The following is a 19,585-nucleotide window of genomic DNA, read 5'->3' on the forward strand; positions in this document are numbered from 1 at the left end:
TGCTGTTGGCAATTTCCCAGAGCCCATGTGCACGGTCTGAAAAGAGATGCGCCAACCCGTCATTGAAGGGGAGGCCTGTTTCAAATCGGGGTGAAGGTTGCAAGCAAGCAAGCCAGACTAAGTGCTACTAATCCACCATTTAAAATGGACACGTGAAGGCTATCTTTCCCACCAAGAAGTCAATGCATTTAGACTGGGGAGTTTTGGGAGAAGACAGCTGTTCATCTGTGCCAACAGATCAGATAGCAAATGTCTAGGTTTGCAGGGACAAATTCAGGCTGCGAGCAGATTACTGAGTAGCCAAAGAACACTGGAGGAAGGTCTTGCTCCTGGTAATTTAAGCTCCATCGGCGCTTGCCTCTTTGCAATGAGAGGTCAAGATGCTTGCAACTGGAGCCAGATTTTTGCCAGTCTCTGAGATTTAATTTTGCTCCCTTAGCACTGCTGGTTCCCATGCTAATTTCCCTGTTCAGTGAGCTGAGGATAAGTTGATAGAGGCCACGTCATTTCCCTTCACAAGATCTTGGCTGCCTTCACTGGATGTAATGCTTTTGCTGCAAGAGAGGGAGAGTTCACAGTTCTGTGAAATGTGGGGCTCTCCTTTCCGTGGGGCCCCACGGACAGTTTCTCCAGACACGGGTCAAAGGCCTTCTATAGACACCCGAGAAGTGAGTACAGATAGGGCCAGGAGTAAGTTGGTCAAGACAGAAATTAAATTTATTTTAAATGCCGCTGCAATGCAATTCAATTTAAATTATAACCCATATTAATAAGATCTCTCTCCAAGCATGTCATAATTCCCTCTTTGTTAAATTTTGGCAGCAATGTGCAGAGGGTTCCAGTGGCCACTGCCAAAGCAGAGACTGCTTCCAGCCATGAGGCCTGAGGTCCTTCTTCTTCTCTAGGGGAGCTAGTTGGGTCTGCAGTTTCACTCCCTCCTGCAGGAGGGATTGAATTTCCTTCAACAGCTCCCAAACAGATCTAAGGCAGCCCCCTATACATAAAACAAATTAAAATACTATTATTCATAGAAATGAACTTTCACTGAGCTGGATGTTCTGAAGAGTAGGTGAAGAGAACAACTCATTGAAATGACCTTTTCCTTCATAATCATCCATAGGTTCTGCAGATGTTCTCCAATGTGGACTCACTTCAAGAAGTGGAGTCTTTAGTACCTGGGAGCCCAACATAAGAGGTGGAAGTGAGCCCGGAATCGGAAAGGAAAGCAGGAAACCTTAGTGATGAGGAGCAAAACTCCACTTCTGCTCCATGGAAAGTCCAAAGGCGGCTATGAACCAAAGCCTCATCGTCAGAGGCTCAACAACAGCCAAGAGAGCAAGCAAGAGCATTGACTATGGAGACTGTCGGGCAGCAGGATGTAAATTTTACCCAACTGTTGATTCTGACTCTTCTGGCCTCGCTGGAAACATCCAGCACCTCTTAGGTGCTGGCAGACAGAAGTTGCTTGCTTGACAAACTGAGTCACTAAGCGATTCCTGATTTTGTAGACCAGGCACCTCTGGAATTAAATACAGCTCAGCTGAGACCCTCCAAAGACTCATTTCACACTTCGCAAAACCAGTTCCGTCCAAACCGGGACATCCTGTGGGCTGGCTTGATCAAGGGAGCCTCCCACCAGTTGCAGATGGTGAGAACCATTCTGGGAATGGCAAGTGAGACGAGGGGCACTGCTGCTCCTCTCCCCCCCACCAGCTCTAAAGCTGCCTCGCCAGCCTCTGAATCTGAGCTGTCCTTTCTAGAAAAGAAAAGAAAAAAGAAAAGAAAAACCCAGTTTTCCTTTGGAGGCATGCAGACACTGAACAGGCTCACCCACGAGCTCAGTTTGGGACAGGAACTGCCTAACGCTCAGAAGGAGAACCAATGCAGGCAGCAGCTGGGAAGGTCTTGGAGAGCCATTAGACCCCTCCAAAGAGGTCAACGTTCTCTGAACTTCTCCTGAGAGGCAAAGCTGAACCTGAAGTGCAAACAAGTGTAAGTACATTTTCTTTGTTGCGCTTGCCATCGGTTGTGGTGGTGGGAAGGAAGAACTGAGATAATAGCTTCATCCAGGAGAATTTGAGCTCGTTTTCTCTCTCTCTCTTCTACCAACCCCAGAGCTGGAAGCCATTCCAAGAAAGGCATCTTTGCCCAACCTCTCTGAGCTCTGGAAGCCCCTTCATGTCCTCTTTTTTTCTCCTGCCTTCCCCCCCCCCCCGCCATCTTTGCTCCTTATGCTGCTTCTGACCACAATTTTGAACTCTTTTCCCAAAAGGTCACCACAGCACAGCAGGACCCCAATCATTTACCCACCAGCCTTTCGTGAAGGTGGGCTGTGGCAGCTTCCTGCCAGGGTATGTTTTACAGCAAGCAAGTGGCTTTCCTCCTATCCCATGAAAACCATTTGGGGGTTCCCGGGAAGGAAGTGCTGGTCGATTGTTTTACATCTTGGGAGCTTGATAAAGAGAAAGCTCCATCTGTGATCTGTTTCTAAAATCTGCCCAACTGGGGCATGGCAAAAATTCCATGGGGGGTCCACAAGGTATGGTCAAAAGATGGCAGCCAAACAATGGCACCGCTGAAATTCTGCCTCTGTCTTCTGTGAGTCTTCATGCCCGTCATCTGGGCTGGTTGACCACAGCTTGTGGAGACCCCTTGAAGGACACGTAAGTGCTTCCTGTGAAAAAACACCATCCAGAATGCAACAAGGTAGAAACGCTAGCAACCAACAGGTTGTGAGTCCTTCCCCTGAGCCTGCTTGACTGTTCAAACCAAGCAGCTTCTCAGTTTATGACCAGGAAGGGTGCAGGTGCCGATTTTCTAGAGAAGGTGGCTCAGGAAGACATTGACAGCCTTCCAGAAGCTGAAAATATTTCAGTAGCGCATCTTTATTTGTGTCAAAATAAATGGTGAGAAATGCTACAAAATATTTAGCCAACAGATGACATTTTAGAGTTCCCACCTCCAACCTGCATTATAGATTGAAGCTAGTCCAATATTTAGGAATCAATACAAACAAAAACAATTCAGTGGGGAACAGGGAAGCCAAATCACTTCATACAGTAATCATTATGAATAAACAAAGAGAATGAAAATTTTATGGACTCCATAGAGGTAAACCAAGCGGGCCAGAAAAGGATCCAGCAAGTCCATCTTGATGATTTAGGTTTCTGGCAGAAAATCATGTCTCAGCCTTTAATTTTGATTAACTTCCCCCTGGGCTTGGTGTGAAGAAAAGAAACATACAGGTCTAAAATCCATCAAACTTACAAGTACTTGGCTGTTTTGGATTTTTCTGGCAACAATCAATTTTTCCACGCAGAAGAATAAAACCTAAAGTGAAACAGCCATGTGAGAAATAGGAATTGTGGAAAAGAACATAGCATGATAGACTGAGCCCTCTGGTCAGAAATCATGGTAGTCTCTGTGGAAGAGAATTAGGAAGCGGCTACTCACCTCTAGGTCCTGCAGGATGGAGGAGAAGCTGGGGGGTCTCTGAGTAATTTGTCCATTTCTGGAGTATTTGATGTGAGGTAGAACCAGATCATGGGGTATCTTAGCAAATTGAGAATCTCAGAACAGCTCATCAAAAACTGCCATCAGAAGAGCTAACTGGTGCAGCCTGCAAGAACTGAGAAGCTGATCTCCAACACAGAGGAGGAATACCTGCTCATGGCTGCCTAGAAGCAGAGGCTGGAGCACCCCCAGATTCCTTGGAGAGAAGGAAGCTGCTTATTTAAATAGGGAGAAAACCCCACCCTCCCTTGCAGGGGTGATGTTACCTAGTTGGGTAACAAAATGTCTGCAAGAAAACAGCCAAGCTCTGGGGGCACCAAGGACTCTAGAGTTCAACCTGGAGCCACAGAGATTCTCTTCTACTGGACCAGACCTCAGCTGAGTCACATTCAGCATCCAAAGTTGCAGTTTTGGGATGTCTTCCATTCACCTAGTTCATCTCAGCAACATGGAGAACTGACTACAGCCCTGCTCTCTTCCTTAAGTCCTGTTTTGGAGCGCCTGCAGACCTAACCTGGAGCAGATTGAATATTTGCTGCTGATTTGAGAGATCAGGTGAAGAAAGTCCACTCCAGGCCATGGAAACCAGTTTCCCTTCTTGTCTTTAGAGGGAGCAATGAAGCCTGAAACTTCCCATTGAAGCAACCATGACGTGAAATTCAGGTCCACCCCTCCTCCTCCTCCTTCTCCAATGAAGATGGGAAATATAGCTCTCCTATTTATTACCGAATTGCATTCCTGTTAGATCATTCATCACAGCCCCTGGCTTTGGAGTCGTCCATCACAAAGATTCATGCAGAAATGGCACTTTATTAGGCACAGGAAAGAAATGAGTTCAGCTGGAACTTAAGGCAAGCGCCTTAATTTCTCGAAGCAGCCCATCACCTGGAAGATTCTCCTTCTGGATGTGCAGGTCTCCAAATCATTCATCGTACTCCTGTTTAAAACCTTTCCGTAAACATTGTGAGAAGGATGTATGTTTTCTCTCTGTGTGTATGTGTATGAATAATATTTTTTAAAAATCCTTCTATTAAGAGAAGCGTGGCCCCAAAGATGCATGTGCGGCAAAATTGCATATCAGGGTATATTTATTAGGAAGTATGGGCACAAATTGCTTTTAGAAAAAAGAAACTCTTGCAGAAATGGGGAAAAATTGGCTTGAGAAAAATGAGAAAATGAAATGGACAGATTCCTTGCTTGTTCGGTATGGCTGTTTCCCAAGTGACTTCTAGCATCTTCACAACATTATCAGCCGTGGATGGAGTGACATAAAACCCTGTCCTCATTATTGTTACTTTGGGACAATGATCTTTGGGCGTCTCTAGAAGATGTGAGAAGTCTCTTGGGAAATGGCCTTAGCCCAACAGACCTCCTCTGTACTTATCTTCCCTTTTTTTGATGTGACACACATTCCCCTCTTTCCATTCCTCCTTCCAGGCTTTCTCTCTTTTGGAAAACAAAACTTGTCTTCTGCAACTGGAACTGAGCAGATGTCAAACGTGGACAGGACAAAAATCCTTCTGCAAATATTGGCAAACTCACTCCATATTGATGTTTTAGCTAAACATGCAGTGAGGAATATAATCTGTCAACAGCTAAAGGATGATTTGGAAATAAAGTAGATAATCAAAATATGTTTGTTCTCAGGACCCATTCAATAGAGCCCCTTCCTTGACTGACAGGTGCAAGATAAGACAGAGAGAGATCACCACCTGTGCATAATGAAGAAAAGAGAGGGTGCTTGGCAGTTTGTACAACGTTCTCCACCTTCTTCAGATATTGCCATGAAACCGCCAGTGCAGGGCTTTTGACCAATTTAAAAGCAAAGAGCCTCACAGGGTTATTCTTGGGGGGAAATGGGGGGAGGGAGTATCTGCTAGAGAAAAGGCAGGGCATAAATTTAATAAATAAGTAACAATTGCTTCCTCTATCTATGGAGATTCTCAGTCATCCAGGTCATGGTTGTCCCAAAGAGGCTTTCTTTGTTTTTCCTTGAAGACATTTTGCTTCTTGTCCAAGAAGCTTCCTCAGTTCTGACTGAAGAACCAAACTGATCAGTCAGAATTGAAGAAGCTTCTTGGATGAGAAGCAAAACATCTTCAAGGAAAAACAAAGTCCAGTGGCCTTTCAAAAAAATACCTTTGGGAATACTGCTTCCTCTAGTGGACTTCATTGCCAACAAAGGTGAGGAAGGTCATCTTAGAAGGTTTTAAGAGGAGATGGCAAATCTATGGGTGAGAGAGTAGGAAACAGTTAATAGTCAGAAGGCATCTGTTTTGAATCACAGGCAGCATCTACTGAAGGCCAAGAGTTTTTGGGGGGGCAGTCTTAGAAGAGGTGTTTGCCCCCCAGGCCATTCTTCAGAGCTTCACCGAACTACTGAATTAGTCCCGGAAAGTCACCAAATAAGAAGATGACTTCCATTCTCCCTTGCTGCAGGCCGTGGCCAGCCTGCACAGCCTCAAAGCCTCCGGGAGTAGCTAGCTGGTCCAACCGATCAAAAGTTAGCCTATAAAATGAAAATGTCATAATTCATCGTCCCTTTCCCGGGTTTTGGATTTACAGCATCCAGAGAGAACAATGTATGTGGTGGCTTTGCAGAAGGGGTCAGGGAGAGAGACACACTGTTGTGAGAACGTGTCTCAGCAGCACAAGTCGGGAGACACTGTGACTGAAATGCAGCACTGGAAGTCTTTGCCCAAGACCATGAAGCAATCCATTTTTCCACCTAAAAGGAGACTAGGCAGCAGGGAAGGGGCTGAAGGCTCCAAACGGAGGTTCAGTGGCTCAGACGATTTACAATCTGTCAGGCATTTCATTATCAAGGTTTAAGAAAATTCCAGAAGTTGTTGCTCATCAACCTTAGGGTCACGTCTGGAGATGTCACTGGGGATTGAGGTGTAAATCTGGGTATTCCTTCCCTAAAAGGAAGAGGGTTGAATCACATCCCACCACAAGGAGGCCCAGGCACAGCTGCCTTGCAGAATATGGAGGGGGGGGGGTGAGCAGAGCCTAAATCATAGCACAGCCACAAAATTGTGCTCCCATAAATTGGAAGGAATGGGTAAATCCTCCACAAGCTATGAAGTTAAGCTGCCCTCCCTTTTGCCAACCTACCCACTTTATATGGAGAAGGTTGAAAAAAAAATGACCGGAGGTTTGCAAGAAGAGACTGGAGAGCTATTGGTCCAAAGTGGTCTAGGGTCTCCTGCTTTAGCAGGGGGTTGGACTAGAAGACCCCCAGGGTCCCATGGAGCAGAACAAGTCAAAGGAAGGATGGAAAACATAAGGTGGTCTCTGAGCGATGCCGTGACTCTGCTGTAGACCCACCCGGACACTGTCTGGAGACATCTCTGAGCTCTGAAGAGGGAAAGGAGGGTATACATAACATCTGCAGCCTTCTAGATGTGTTGGGACCAAAATTGCAGGATTTCCAGCCCAACACCCAGCCAGCACCTTGGGGTTCCTGTGGCCTCCCCCTGAAAACTGGCTGTTGTGGAGGGGAGGCTGCCTGCAGAGACCCCTGTGGCAGTTTGGTCTTCCACCGTGAAAAGATTTTTTTCCCTCCTGCAAAGAAATGATGAAAAGTGGTGAGAACGAAGAGGTGGAAATTGGGTCATCCCTGACTTATCCTGTGGGGTGGATGGGCGCCCCAGTTGCCACTGAGAGGTCTGAAAGGGGGCTGCTTTTGGGGGGGATTGAGGCAATCCTGGATGCTGCACAGGGACTTTCGACAAATCTCGGTCCACAAGACGGGAGCGCCTTCTCACGTGCCGAGCCCCGTTCGGCTGAGGAGGACTGGTGCTCAGACGTCGCCTCCTCAATTTTTCAGCACTCCAAATGAGTCTTTCTATTCCACTTCATTTCCTGGGCTGAAAAGAAAAAAAAAGAAGTTTAAAACTGTTCTTCACCATTAAGTATTCTGAAAGAGAATGAGAAAGAAGGTGGACCGGCAGGAAGGAGGGAGGAAGAGGTGAAACCTCTCTTCATCTATTAATGATGCTAAAATCACGGCTGAGCACAAAGGGAGCGAAACAACCACGGTGTTTCTGGACTGCAGGACTTCAGGAAGTGGGGAGGTTGGAGTGCGTTGGCGTCTTATAGAAATTTTAATTCTGTTTAATTCTCTTACATAAGGCTCGGGCCTGGCAAAGATTTAAGTACAAATTGCAAATATTTCTGGAAGGCAATTCCTTTATTCCAAAAATATAGCAGCCCTTTTTTTAAATCAAGGGCAGCTCAGAGTGACTGGGCAAGTTTGAGAAATCTGGTATTCTGCAAAGGCAACTCAAACATAGAAGCTGAGATCCACCCCAGCAGGAACAGTTCACTTTCCCGAAGGCTAACAAAACAGACAAAGATATCATTATTCTTGACTGCAAATAAATTACAAGCACCAACCAAACCCAATAAGTCCCTCAGGATGAGGAAGAAAGCAGGATCTGATAAACTCCAGCCCATCTCCTCCGCCAGTGAGGGATAAAGGATAACCTCGCTGAAATTAATCTTGGAGGTGTTTTTCCACATCTGATTTGTTCTTGACCTGGTTCACCAGCCGGGGCAGGTTCTGCCTTCAGCTCAGAAGCCATCCTGGCCCTATGGAGAGTCTCAGCCATCCAGGTCATGGTGGTCCCAAAGGTGCTTTTTCAAGAGGCAACTGGACTTTCTTGGTTTTTCCTTGAAGAAGAGAGGACCACTGACTTGAAAGAGGGGCCAGAGAGGCCATCTAACATAAGACTGAACTGCCCTTTCTCGACCGAGGGTGAGGGATAGGACGCCACCCATCTCCTATTGACAACACCGTCCTTTCAGCAGCTCCAAGAAGGCTCCGCACTCATTTGCACTCCGATTCAGGTGACCCTGAGGGGGCACAGAAACCCCCCCCAAGTGGCCTCAACACTCTCAGAGAGAATGCTAATGGCCAGATGACTGCAAGGAGTGTAAGTCCTTCCATCCTCCACCAGTCAGTCAGGACTGAAGAAGCTTCTTGTGTGAGAAGCGAAATGTCTTCAAGGAAAAACAAAGTCCAGTTGCCTTTCGAAAAAGCATCTTTGGAGCATCATTGCTAATGTGTCATGTCATTATTGTGCCAAGGACAAATGTGACACCATGTGACATTGCTTCCTTTTTGCCCCACCCCCAGGTGCCCAGGGATGGAGTGTAGCATCCTTCACACTTTGAAAATTAGATTTGTCATTTGTAGCATGAACTGCTTGAATCTAAAGCCTTCTATTTCTCCCCTGTTTACACCTGCCTTAAAAAAAATCTATTATTTGCCTAGATTGGGGGCTGGGGGTGGGAACCACTGGAAAGACAAAATGTTAAGTTAGGGATATTCATGAGGCCAAGATATTAATGGGGTGAGGAAGAAGGCAACGGCTGTAGGGAAAATGATACCTTTCAACTGGCAAATTAGTACGGAAGTGATATTAAAACTGTCTCGCTTTTAATATGCACTGTAACAATTTGTGAATAAGATAAAGAGGGGAAACTGCTTTGATGTGATGCTATTACTAGAGTACTTGAAAGGGATCATATTATGATCCATCAAAGGAAGAAATAGTACGCACGCTGCCCTGGAGGGGGCTCTAGCTACGCAATTCAAATGAGCAGAGGGAGGTTAATTTTAATAATTCACGTCGCCTTGTGCCAATCGAACCACAAGTTCACTGTGAAAGGCAAGAATCGAGTAAATGAGCTAAACAATTGGAAATTGCTTTCGCAAAGGGTAAGAGTTGCACTGTAGGTTTCTGATTGCTAATTGAAAGCAAGCATTTGATGATGGCTTCAGCCAGCAAGTCCTGTTCTTTTCTCCTCGGAAAGACCAACACTGTGACTTGTTCAACAAACCATGGCTTGGCCCCGTGCGCGAATTCAGGCAGCCTGAGCTCTGCTGGGTCTCCAAAAGTACAACGCATTAAGTTGTAACAGCATTTGCTTCATTTGCAGAGTGTGAAATCGTGAAGTTTGCATCAATTGTGGTCTCATTTCTCCTCACATTAAGCCATGGTGCTCGTGCGTGTCCCCTGGTATCTATGTTTATTTTCTTTCTTCTCCAGTTAAAATGCACTTGGCTTCTTCAATGTCTCCACCTTGATCCTCCTCATAATTTGATGTGGGGGTGGGGGTAGGTATTCCTTAGCCCCCAGCAATTTATAATATTACCAATGATAGCTATTTTATGATAGCTCTTCTATTTTGGACCCAGCTGCCCATAGGGATGGAATTGATGGGATACATATTGTGTCAAGAAATTTAAAAAATGTGATTTTTGCCCAGATGGCTGTTTCTGCTTTCTTCTGATAGCCTGTTTGAGATACCCCCATCCAGAGGTGACGGGTGGGAGAAGATCCCTTCTCTGCAGTTTCTTCACCCCACATCAGTTCTCCTTAGTAAACTGGGTGCGTATCTCAAATGACAGTTAAGCTTCTTGACGGTTTGGAAGTCAATTTCAAATATTCAATGACCGCAAATATTAGAAGGACCCTTGAAAATCTCCAGTGTTTTCTCCTTCTCTGAATTCTGGTCCCACGTTCAGCTCTTAGTCCAGAACATCTCCAGACCCAAGAGAGAGGGAGCTCAGCGAGTGATTGATCGTCCCATCCAAAGATGGATGAGCTGTGTAACCAAAATGTATTTCCCTCCATGCATTTAAGTGCTGCTGATGTTTTCCTGCTTTTCATAAAAGGCAGCTAATTAAATAGAATAAGCCACAGCTTTAGTGGAGAGTTGTTTTTTTCTTATTCAATGCATGTTTTTTGCAAAAGAAATTAGAAATTTAATGGGATAGAAGAAATGATCTTATATTACTTAAACTGCTCAGCTCTGTCATCATAATGGCTCCCAGCTGCCACTTCGACAGTTGCTCGTAAGTTCCCAGTGAGGAGACTGAAGTCTGGGGTAACCAAAACTTTGTCATCTTCTCTGGTGCGTTGATGATGCATTTCCCCCGCTAACAGTGAAAGCATAAAAGGAGGAAACAATATCAAAGAAGCCTGACCCTCCCCCAGCTCCCCTCTGTCTGCTATACAAATAATTCCTTTGCATGAACCAAACTGGGGAGATTAAAAGTGAATGGCCAAAGAGCCTACGAGAAAAACAGACATTACAGGAATTGGAAACACTCTTGTAAGAATTGCACAGCAGAGAACGAGATGGTATTAAATTAAAAACTACCTTTTACATATTTATTAGCCTTCAAAACTCAAATTTCTGCCAACACATTTTCTCTGTAGAAGGGCCTGAAAAACACTCTTGCTCGAGCAAAACATGCCCTTCACATATTTAACATCTGAAAAATAGATGTCTGGATTTAGCCCGCTTCATTCTGGCAAGTTGGATGGGGGCCTTGAGGCCATAATTTTCACCCCCCTCTTAGTGCAAAATCCAAAACATCCCTGATGGGTGAACATCCAATTAGAACACATCAGGGGAAGGGAAAGACCACCAGCTCTTCAGGTCTCTGAAACTGCTCTGAGGCTAGACATCTTTTTCTATTATTCTGCCAATGATCGGCTTCCTGTCTTTGTCTCACATACCACAACAACAGGCCTCCTTCCATTGGACATTCCTCCAAGTTCTTCAAATGCTTTGATGGTCTGGATCCTACCATAGTTGTAAGAAAGAAATCTATGTCTTAAGGAATGATAGCTGCCATTCAATTGATGGTTGAACCTTTCTCCAAAAAACCCAAAGCAGAAGGATCTGGGTGGGCTTGTGTCTCCAGATCAATTAGAACTTCATCAGCTCCCTGTAATATAGTTAACGGCATTCACACAATCCTCTCTCTGGAAGTTCAGGATCTTTACCAGTTTCCTTTCATCAGTAAAGAGGTTGTCTCCAAAATTTAAATCATTGTTGCTTTATTACTCAGAATAATTTGATATTCATACGAAGCTAATAAAAATCTGGTTCTCTTAAAGGCTTGCACACAAGGTTAAGACACCCAGCATTAATCTCAGAAAATTAAGAGGTATTGAAATGTGACTTAATTGCACATGATGTACCACATATTTTTTTTAAAAAAAAAATGAATAGTAGAGTGAAATAGGGTGTTATTCATCATGTGTTCATGCTGTGACTAAATGATTCAGATCAGCCCTGAAAAGCGGCTTCATCATTTTACAGTCCTTCAGAATACAGTAGGGGGGAAAAACATGTGTTTCTGCAGCCTTGCATTCCCACAATAAAAACTGAAACCCACCCCCTGCAATGACCTTGCTTGGGCTCTTCCTGAAATCTACTCCAGATCTCCTCTCCAAGAGGGTCCTCGTCTTTTTTCTTGATCAAGCGACTCCATCCTCCTGCGTGTAATATATACCAGCCACAACTCCCTTTCCACAAATTTGGGATTCCATAAATCAATGATACTTGAAGATTATTCTCAGCAAAAAGGCCTTTACATGATACTCAAGGAAGGGAGAAAAGAGGGAGTGAGTCAACAGGAAGGGCCTTGGTTGAAAAGAAAATAAGTTTTCCGGGAGGCTTCCCACAATTTCCCTCTAATAACCATGAGCCTTAAAACCACTCTGGCTCTCCCAGAGGCGGCTCTGTCCAGGACATCGCTTGCTTTATCGTGCAGTCCTGAGGTTTCCTGGCTTGGACGTCCCTCAAGATGGAACCTGCCAGATGACCCCAATTAAGCCTTTCACAAATCATTGGAACCTCTTCCTCAAATTATCCCTCTCGGCAAAGTGTTTGTAATTCTGTTCCTCTAATTACTCAAGGAAAGTTGCCAATGCAAATGTTAATAAGGGATATTAAATTGAACCGAAGCCCTATTAGCATTAAATAGGGATATTTATATTTGGATCAGCACAAGTGGCCTCAGGAGGAAATGAGAGTCTCTTTGGGGAGTTTTCAACCTGCCGAAGGTTGACAGCAGCTTTCTACACCCCATTTCCAACGTCTGAAGTGTTTGCCCCCTAAATGGCTACCTTGTGGGGCCAACCAAATCCTCCCTGTCTTCCATACTTGTCACCTGGCAGCATCAAGTCTTGTTGACTCTGTGATGCCCTCCCTCCTCAAGGAGAGTCTTTCTCAGAACTTCCTAATTTTCAAGAAGTGCAACTGGCTTAAGAAGCCCAGCATTGGGACTGAAGCGCCAGTTGCTTGTTCCAGGCTTACCTCTCCACACAACAAACGGTTCACGATAAGAAAATCTATTAGTTCCTCTGAGGGCATCATCACATGGCTGCATGGTTGGCTTGTAGCACTCCTATGGTGTGGCGCTCTGAGAAAAGACATAAACACCACCCACTTCTGGAAATTCTGCTGGCTTTGCCAGTCTTTGTTACCACCGAAGAGACTCAAATCCTGATTAGTGGTCTCCTTGTGGGACCTTTTGGTAGGATTTCCTGGACTACAGCATGGCAGGCACCTAATCCTCGGGGCATCAACTCTCAATCAGCCAGCCTGAAGGGTCTTAGGATGGGGAAGTTGCCCAGTCTCTGAATGTTTCTGTGCTCTCCTCCCGATTACCTCCAAGTTGAAAAACGAAATGTTAATGTTTGTCTCCCCCAGAATCACTGCCAGAGATGTCTTCCTTCATCCCAAGATGGGGGTGGACCTGGAGAAAAGAGCCATGTCAATCGGTACACTAATTATGCTGCAGCTGACAAAATCCGGTGGGCCTTAACAGCTCTTTCTGCTGATGATGCAGGCATTTAAGCGTCCTCCTTTTTTTAATTATTGCTGTTCTTTGAGCTAAATGGCTGGTAAGTACCTTGGAGCAAAATTGTGCAGGAGTGTTTTCTTTACTCTTGCTGGTGTTGTAGGAAAGCTCCAGGCTGCATTTATTTTCAAAAACTGCTTAGGTTTGTTATTGTTTTTTTGTTCCTGGATGCCGAAGAGAAATGAAATTTCACTCCTTTGGCCTGCTCAAAATCTCTCAGTTGTGCCAATGTTTTGTGGAGAACTGGAAAAAGAATGGCATGTCATGAATTGCAAGCTCAATTTCACAAAACCCGATTTAACACTCTCTCTCTTTCATATATACACATACACACACACGCGCGCGCGCACACACACACACACACACACACAGAGAGAGAGATAGAGTCACATTACATAACCTCTGAGAACTATGCAAGAATCAATATGGGCCTGCACTGATAGAAATCAAGCATGCAATGCTAAATATATGAATATATGGGTTGATCTGGATAATGCACAAGACCCCCAGGCAAAATGTAATTCCAAAGTCAAGAACCATCTTGCAACCCAGCTTGCTATGAAATAGCACCATGGAAAGGGCTCCAGTGGAGATGTCTCTCCTCCCCCCCCCCCTTCTGGAAGAAGGAAGAACAGAGCAACTCTTTGCTCCGCAATTGGAATGGCTCACTTCTCGGTAGGTCTTGCAACTTTGGAGGTCAACTTTGTCCACTACAGAGTTAGGGTAAAACACAGACTCTCATCTGGCCTAGAGACATGATGTCCTCAGCTGGTCCAGGTGCATGACCCCCCCAACCCCAGACAGTGCAGATGGAATGTCAGCAATCTTTTGTAGCACGGATTAAGACTTTCAAGAAGGGGTCAGTTCCACACTTTGTAGTTCTGGTAATTATAAAGCACAAAAGAGTAATAGCACACAATCAAAAACCTGGAACTGACAAGGGCCTGCTGTGGCATTTCTTTCCCTACTTGGGATAATTAATCACAGATCTCTATCCTTGGGGATTTTCAGGAACAGGACAAACTGATTTCCATAATGTTTGAATATTTCAACCTTCTGCTCCACTCCTCCGGAGACAGTGGGGGGTGCTTCAATGATCGTAAGGGTGAAAAATGGTCATCAGAGTCACTTTTTTCTGGGACGTAACTTTGAACGATCACTAGATGAACTCTTGTAAGTTGAGGACTAGCTGCATTCTGGATCTCCCCCGGTCAGTCTTCTTGTTATCTCAACACCCGAGTCTGCCTTAGCAAATGCCTCCTGTGCCAAGGAAAACAGGCTGGCTGCTAAGCCCTCAGAAACCCGGCCACCTCGTGTCCAGTGAGGACGGTCGTTGTTAAGTCAAAGCCCCAATTAACCTGACAAACTCCAGAACCCCTTAAAGGCACCTTGTCCTTTCTCTTCCTTCCTGAGCTGTACATCTACCGCTGGCAAATTCTGCAGTGCGCTATAATTGTTCTGACCACTGGACTGTGCAAGGCACAATGAAGTCAACAGTTTAAAACCAGGATACAGAATTGCTCGTTCTGTTGCAAAGATAGTAATAGGGGAACACTGTTCCTTCCCCAGTTCTTAACTGTGTCCGTTTTTTGTTCAATTTGTCCCCTTCTCTTCCCTTAAGGGCAAGGAAACAATAGCATTCAGATGCCAGATCTGGCTTTGACCTCGGAGATAGTTAAAAGAAAAGCAAGTTTGTATAAAATGGCTTTTAAAATGAAGAAGAGGAAAGACCATCAAGCCGTAGATATTTCCTTGTTTAGGTTTAATTTATTTCTAAAGCCCAGATCCATAAATCATAGTTAGGTTCCCTGTGCAGGGACCATGCTAATCTTCTCTGTATCATTCCAATTTTAGTCTGTGCGCTAATATAAGCGAAGTTCCTTTGCAACGAATTAGTCATCACTGGAGCCCTGAGCCGAGTGCAATCATTATATCTTTTTAAAAGAACTAAAAGCAGAGATTGAAAATATCTGGGCATCTCTCCAAGGGGAAAATTATAAAATTGGGGGGGGGGGTTGTCATCCAAGTTTGGACCCTTTTCAGCCGCCTCACATATGATCATATATGATAGGAATTAGAGGGCGAACAGCCTGTTAGAAATCTTAATATAATACATTCGTGTCAGGAACTGAATTTTAAATAGGGGTAATGAGAAAGCAGTATGAAATGGTATTTTTTCCTGGATATAATCAGTTGGATGTCTGTTCACTCTTAATCTCAACTGATAGTTAAAGGTTCCATTCCATTTACACAGACCGTGGGGTGGCTGAGACATTTACAAAATTTCGTTTTAAAAAGGTTTGTTTTCTTCAGCCCCTCCACACTACCCATCCTGGAGATGCAGTCAGTCCGAAAGTTCTCAGAGAACAAGGCCTCCCTCTTTAGGACCTGACGATTTTTGCCTGCCCCAAGTCTATTGTTCATCTTTTCCCCCTTTGGACCCCTCCCCTTAGGTTCTCTGCCAGCCCCTATGGGGACCCCGTCCCATTCATAACAGTGCCCAGCCAGGAATCTCCCCAGAAGGGGTGGGGGACACACCTTGGCCCAAGACTAAAGAACGTTCTTGGCTTCCCTTTGTGGAGAAGGCATCTCCAGGGCTTGGGTGGACAGAGGCAATCTCTCTGCTGGATCGGCCTGCAGCCTGGTGCTAGACCTGGCCCAAAAGAGACCCTGGACCCTGAAGGACCCACCACAGAAGGGTGGGCAGTTGGGCGGGCTGTCTGTCGCTCCAGACCCCACGCCTGCAGCCCTGAAAGAAAGCAGAAGGGGGGCTCCTGTGAGTGCAGAAGCTGCCAACTCCTCTTAATGGCGTGATAGAAATCCATCTGACATTGCCAGGAGCAACTGAACTCAGCCTTCAGATTTGCTTCTGATAACTTCAGAGTAGAGTTAAAATGACTATGCTGGCAGACTGAGAGGGAAGAGGTTTGTGTGGGGTTTGGAGGGGGGTAGAGAAACAGGAGCAAGCCTTTTAGCATGGTGTTAATAATGCAAGTGCTTAACACAGGAGCATCCGGGGAGGGGCTGCTTGTGTAAAGTGCTTCCTTCCTTCTTCAAGGAATCGCCCACTTCCTGAGACTCTCTCCTTCCTTCCCACATCGTTCAGAAACCCGTAGCCTTCTTCTGCTCCAGCTGCTGCCTCTTCTGCCCCCCCCCCTTGGCAATGCCATCAGCATAAACCATGGCACACATTCTTCATTGGGTGGTGCGGTGCGGCTCTTAAACTCAACTTGGATAAAATAAAGAAGCCAAACTTACAACTAGGAGTAGCCTGGCCTTCAATGGCCTGGAGGGCTAGTGGGAGGCAGCAAGAGGCTGAGTTCTCAGCACCATCATCCTGCAGTCTAATGCCTGCCTGACATTTTTTAAAGTGAAAACATGGTAGTCCTGCTTAAAACACACATCATTATACTACTAATTAATTATAATGTTGCATATCGATTTGCATACCAAGGGGAAAATGTTTTTCAGCCCCTAATTGCCAGGCATCTGGAGGTTGGGGGAGGAGCCATTTTAATAGATTGCTGTGGGACAGCAGCATCAGCTGCTATCCTCGAATTCTCTCAGAACATCTTCTGACATGGCATTCTTAATTCCCAATCTACTTTTTTTCAGAATTACTAAATGTATCTTCTATCCACACTCCCTTTAAGGTACTTCCTTTGAATTCACCAATTTCTCTGCTGTAAAACAAGGGACTTAACAGGCAGTTTTGAAGAGTTTCCTTCTGGTTTTTCCAAGGATGCTTATAACATCTTGTGAAGCATCTGAGCAGATGGACTTTCTTTTAAAAATGAAAGAAGGGAAGGGAAGGAAACGAGAGTCTTTTGAAAGCCTTTCCTTCTATCACTTGTCCAAATGTTTCCCCAGACATCACAGTCCCAAGTGAAAAGAAGCAGACACACTGAGAAATTCCAAGCTTCTGTCACATCTAGCTGGGGCAACAATATTCAAGAGTTGTGTTCTCTGTGGTCTCCATCCGCCTCTAGGGATGGTGCTCAGGTGCCACGCTGGGCTGCTAGTTTGGCCTTCCTCTGTTCATGAAATGCAGGTCTGGGTTTAAGAGCCACTCAGCTCAAACCCTAATGAAGCTTCACTTTAACTATGTGACAGCACTTGAACATCAGGCAAATTCCACATTTGTCTGAGGTTATCATGCCACCTCTGAGGTCATTGTGTCTTCAATCAGATGTCCACCTCTAGCCGACACCTTTTTGTGAGCCATAGTTTCAGGATGATCCACATCTTGCAGGAAAGGTGAAGTAGATCTGCTGGTTTCTTCTGCTAAGACCACCAGTCCAGTGGTTTTAGAAGCTATTTGGCTGAAATGACTAGCAATGGCCAGTTAAGATGGCAGGTACAGTCTTTACCACGAGGGCTTGAGGGGGACCCACTTTCAGAGGCCACCTGCCTCTTTGGCCCCAAACTGCAAGGGCAGCACCCTATGGGGAATTTTCCTTCCTCCTGAATGGAATCTATGGATTAAATAGAGCGAGAGGGATCTTGACAGATGTTTGAAGAACTCCTTGCTGCAGAAACCCCTCTGAGGTTGCTCCCTGCGGGGAAAACATCCCTTTGTTGGTTCTGCGGATGGTTGAACGGCTAGAGTTCAACGTTGCACCAGGGTCTGCTTGTCCTGGTCATACCTTTTCCCCTGCCTTGTTTCAAACTAATCATCTCCTCTCTTGACTCGTTTATGTTTTGCCCCAGCTTTTTCTTCTCTTGCCATTCCTTGTGTTCTGACTTCCCCTCAAAGCCCCTTTCTTCAACTTTCCAATAAATTCTCTTCTTCCCCGACTCTGCAAGAATTGGGAAGCGAGCAGCTGCATCCGAGACATTTTCAGCCCATGCACATCATTTGAATATTGAAAGGCCTCAGACTTAAATAGCTGCTTACATAGTTTAGTGATTCCTTATAAACTTAATGCATGTTTGACATTTTCTTGTAAATTGTAGCTTATTTAAAATGTATCCTTGATGGAAAGTTCATCCCTGTTAAAACGTTCTGTGTGTTTTGTCTTGTTAAAATGCTGCATTTTAAGTAGAGCACAAATGCATGTTAAGTTCAAAGAATGATCCCAGTTTACAATAAAGGAGGTAATTTCCATAAAAGTGGGCGGAGGGAAGTCTCCCCACCACCAAGGGGCCAGAGGTATAATGGAAATCAATAAAACGACCAGATTTCAGGGTAAGGGCATAGGAGAGACAAGGAGAAAGAACATGAAGTAACAAAGAAGGTGCAGAAGGATCTTGTTAATGGAACATTATAGGAACATTAAAGTGACCTTGTTGAATCAGTTCCAAAGATCTCCTACATTCCAGAAGGACAATGGACCTGGAGCTACAGAGCATCTCATTCCAAGGAGAACTTACATCTCCTCTTCCTCGGACCTTCCTCTTTGCTTTAGCTGGAAGGGGCAGTACTGGAAAATAGAAATATGTCTTGCAAAAAATGTAAGAAAGCAAACCTTTTCCAGGACCAAACTTCCCATTTTCCACACCAAAAGGCAACATTGAGTCCTGGTGTGGGAAGTCCTTCAGATGAGTCGCTTTCTATTTTCCACCCAAGAGATCTAAGCTGGGTCAAGAAACCCAAGATCTCAGCCACAACAGGAGATGGAAGCCCCACCCCTTTTTGCATATGTAAAAAGGGGTGGAGCTTTCATCACCTAGTTGCAACCATTAACCTGACCTTCTATGGTTGATCTATGGTGGACCTTGTCCAAATTGTCGTAACCCTACCCCTCCGTCCTCTTTCAGGGCCCAACAAAGGACCCTAGTCCTTCTCCCTTTTCAGATGCAGTTTCCTCTCTCTCCTGTGCGGCTGCTCTCCTTTTTGTAGAAAATGTTTTAGAAATGTCCTTTCCCGTTTCTCTCCCAGGGACAAAAGAGGTGAGCTGGAAAAGGGGTTGCATAAGAACGGGGAGATTTATTCAAAGAGGCCATTAAATGCAAGCATTAATCTGGGCCACCACTGAATGGCTGAGTGTTCTTGACTGTTGAGGGAGGAAGAGAACAGGGCATTCTCTGAGGATCTGCTGGGTGCTAAGGGACAAACGCTGGAGGAGAGAGTGCATCACCATGTTCGTAAGGTAATCTTGGCCTCAAATAATTGCAAATGAACCTGGCGGGGGATGCTTTCCGTGCTTCTGCAACGGCCCACAGGTATTGTTTGTTTTCTGCTCCCTGTTAAGATCTGCGCTGAATCTCGGCTGCATCCTCCCTTCTGCAGATTGGGAAAAAAGTCCTTTCGTGGCAGATGGGTATCTGATTGTCATGTCAGGCTACCTTACGATCTGCAGCTGTTTGCTCGCTGAGGAATTCTGGGAGTTGAAGCCCACCTATCTCAACGTTGCCAAGGTTGGAGACCCCTGCTTTAGGGCTCTCCAGACAAATGAC

General features: G+C 45.2%; 1 long non-coding RNA gene and 1 pseudogene across 1 annotated transcript; one reads left to right on the forward strand and one right to left on the reverse strand.

Annotated features, from left to right (window-relative positions):
* The first annotated feature begins 564 nt into the window (after positions 1–564).
* On the forward strand, positions 565–5,023 carry LOC120319271. The gene is made up of 3 exons (XR_005559729.1): positions 565–668; positions 1,121–1,992; positions 4,951–5,023. It is a non-coding gene; the product is annotated as an uncharacterized LOC120319271 (long non-coding RNA).
* A 9,938-nt stretch (positions 5,024–14,961) lies between these two features.
* Positions 14,962–15,061, reverse strand: LOC120319326 (annotated as a pseudogene).
* Between the last annotated feature and the right edge of the window lie 4,524 nt (positions 15,062–19,585).

This window comes from Crotalus tigris, unplaced genomic scaffold (assembly GCF_016545835.1).
Source record: "Crotalus tigris isolate CLP2741 ecotype Arizona unplaced genomic scaffold, ASM1654583v1 scf7180000020608.1315917, whole genome shotgun sequence".
NCBI classification, from domain to species: domain Eukaryota; kingdom Metazoa; phylum Chordata; class Lepidosauria; order Squamata; family Viperidae; genus Crotalus; species Crotalus tigris.